At 43.5% G+C, this 3,406-nt stretch overlaps 1 long non-coding RNA gene across 2 annotated transcripts in view; it reads right to left on the bottom strand.

The window, feature by feature from the left end:
* Positions 1-884, bottom strand: part of 6430710C18Rik (RIKEN cDNA 6430710C18 gene) — a 67,872-nt gene extending 66,988 nt beyond the window's left edge. For both annotated transcript variants that reach the window (NR_102348.1, NR_102349.1), the window contains exon 1: positions 734-884. This is a non-coding gene — a long non-coding RNA (RIKEN cDNA 6430710C18 gene). The remainder of the gene's footprint in view (positions 1-733) is intronic.
* Between the last annotated feature and the right edge of the window lie 2,522 nt (positions 885-3,406).

The raw sequence follows: 3,406 nt of genomic DNA on the forward strand, positions 1-3,406 counted from the left end.
ACCCATTACCAGCAGCGGCCGCATCCCATTCAGTGATTGAAAACCGCAACTATGTTTTCCAATCTGCTACCCGAGATGGAAGTGTCATCGTGTGGAATGAAATGGCATGGATTACAGTCCTATATGCTTATGAGGCCCTGTTTGCAGCAAGCCTGACTCTGCCCCGATTTCTAAATTGGTTTTTGAACTCCTGCCTGTAAAGCTGAAAGGTACAATGTATTCATTCAAGGAGAGGGGAAGCGGGTGACCCACAGACTCGAACATGACTTTCCCCAAACTGCAGTTCATTAAGCGTGTTCCGTCTCATGAACCATGGATCATTTCAGTTTTAAGTACTCTTTTATTTCCTTTAAATTTATCTAAAACTTTATTAGATTCCTCCAGCACAGTCCTGACAGACAGCCCGCACACATTTTAAACCTTCCCAGTGGAGAAGCATAAAACATTTAAAATCTATATTTGAACTGACAACAGCAGCGGAGTGTTTGAATTAGAAACAGATTAGACATAATTGAAGATAAAGAGCGGGTGCAAGCCGCACACCCACTTCGCTGAAGTGGGCTTTAAATTATCAGATTCATCCAGAGTACATTACCAAGAAACATTGAATTGTTATCTTTAGACAGCCTTTTCTAAGAATTTACAATTTCTCAGTTCAGTGAAGCCTGGCACCAGCTTGTTATCAGAACAAAAAACGAAAATCACTCGGTTCAGGGCACAGAACCGACCTCACCTCAAAAAGTACACATTTCCCTCTGATAGCAGACACCTCATCGGACAGCCGACGGGCCTCTTCGTGGACATCCATTTCAGGCTCTTCCTTGTTCCAGGTAATTCCCAAGCTGGCTACTGACTTGCGCTATTTACCAGTAAGGTTCCCTGTCAAGCCCCACCTCCATCCCTTAATTAAATACCACACACACACACACACACACACACACTCACACACACCACGAGCACAGCACGTGTGTGCATCTTTCCTGCTTTGCCAGAGTCCTTCTCATTAGTAGTGTAGCTGAATTCATTATGCAAAGCAAATTGACAAAATTTAATTAATGAAAGTTAAATAAATTAAGTTTGGATACAACAGCATATTGTGTTTTTTTGTTTGGGCTTGTTTGTTTTTATACAAAAACATCAGACTTTTGAAAACACAGATTTTTAACACAACAGGAAAAAATACTTCTGTTAAGAATCAAGCTACTGAGTGCTAACAAGATGGCTCGTCAGACTAAGTTACTTGCCACCAAGCCTGACAGCCTGAATTGGATACCATGAGGACCTACACAGTAGAAAAAAATGAAGCCATGCAGAATGCTGTCCTCTGACCCTTGCATGCATGTGCTGACACACACGAACACACGTGCACAAATGAGTGGGTTTTATTTTCTAAGTTACAAATAATCTCATAAAACATCAAATCTCTAACTTTCTAAATAAAAAAGAGAAAAACAAGGAAAGGAAAGGCTGAGTGAGGGTGTGGCGGGGTAGAAGAGCATTTACCGAGCTAGCACCAGTAAAGCCCTGGGTTCTATCCCAAGCACCATCCATCCATCAAATAAAGGGAAATATTGGGAAAATATTTGGTTGACCACAAAACACTCAGAAATCTTTCATCTGAACCAAAGTTTGGATTATAGCTTTCAACCTGAAGGTTTGTGATGTGGGAATGCAATGTTTACAAGCAGCTAGTGGTGTGCTATTGCTCCCCTCCTCTCTCCCACGCTACTCTCGCTCTTGCTCTCTCTGTCTCTGTCTGTCTCTATCTCTCTCTGTCTCTGTCTGTCTCTGTCTGTCTCTGTCTGTCTCTGTCTCTGTCTCTGTCCCTCTCATCTTGCCAGAGTTAAAGGTAACCTAAGGCATTTTGGGAAACTGCTTCTTGACAAACATGAAACCTAGCACACAGTAGGGATGTAAGTGCTGGTGGCATTGAGGACTAACCTGATGACTGCTGACTTTCTGGAACCCTCTCCTGCTCCATGTTAATGTGCCCTGCTCTTCGCCTAATGGGCATTTTTATCTTGCTTTCTGATTTGTGTTCAGTTACTTTTGTTCTCTGACAGTTTTTTTTTTTTTAAATTGGAAAAGGCTTTGAAATTAAGTAGTAAGATTTAAATCTGGGAAGATCTTCAAGATGTAAGGATTAGGCAATAACTGTGCTGTGTACCACCTTGTGCAAGCAAGTGCTTGTATGTTGAGAGGAAAGTGCTTTTTAATCCTGTAGTTTTTGTTGTTTTTATTTTGTTTTTTAGGGACAGGTTTTTTTCTGTGTAGCCCTGGCTGTCCTGGAAGTTGCTCTGTAGACCAGGCTGGTCTTGAACTCACAGAGACCTGTAGCTGCTGTATTCTCATGCTAGTTATGTTCCCCCAAAACTGAGGGACCCCAGTTGGTTCTGATTGGTAAATAAAGATACCAACAGCTGCCAGGCGTGGTGGTGCATGCCTTTAATCCCAGCATTTGGGAGGCAGAGGCAGGCGGATTTCTGAGTTCGAGGCCAGCCTGGTCTACAAAGTGAGTTCCATTACAGCCAGGGCTATACAGAGAAACCCTGTCTCAAAAAAAAAAAAAAAAAAGATACCAACAGCCAATAGAGATGGGGCTTTTTGGATTCCCAGGCAAGGAGGAACCAAGGGAGGAGGAAGAAAGGAGATCGGCCATGTCTGGAGAAGGTGAAAAAGAAGAAAGACACCATGCCTGAGAAGGTGCAGGACAGAGAGAGTAGCCACTATATAGGAGGCGGGGAATAGTGACCCCAAGAGGGCCCTCTGACTGGATCTAGGGCAGCAAAGATGGAGTACAGATTTTAGTAAGTAATAACAGAAGTATTGGAGGCAGGAATATCAGCCACATGGAACCATTGAGTTGTTTTAGGCATATCAAAATATAAAGGCTGTGTGTGTGTGTGTGTGTGTGTGTGTGTGTGTGTGTGTGTGTGTGTGTTTCATTCAGGAACCCAGAACATTGGGGCGGGTAGCGAGGGAATGCTTCAATGCTTGGATCAATTTGAGTAGCTTAGTAGGGAATTGCTACAGAGATCCACCTGCCTCTGCCTCTCAAGTGCTAGGACTAAAGGCGTGTGCTGCCTGCTGCAGCCTGACTGCCGCCGCCTCCTCTTCCTCCTCCTCCTCCTCCTCCGCTGCTGCCATTACCACTACCACCACCACCACTCTGCTAATCATGTAATTCTTAGAAGGCAGCCTCTTAGGGTAGGAAAGAAAACAATGTTTAGGATCCAGATAGACCTACACTGAATTATTTTATTTTATATGCATGAATGTTTTGCCTGCATGTATATGTGTGCAGTCAGGTTCCCACTGAGTCCAGAAGAGGGCCTCAGGTACCCTGGAACTGAAGTTATAGACTATAATACAGACTATAAGTCACTGTATGAGTGTGGGAATGGAA

Source organism: Mus musculus, chromosome 2, assembly GCF_000001635.26.
Source record: "Mus musculus strain C57BL/6J chromosome 2, GRCm38.p6 C57BL/6J".
Classification (NCBI taxonomy): domain Eukaryota; kingdom Metazoa; phylum Chordata; class Mammalia; order Rodentia; family Muridae; genus Mus; species Mus musculus.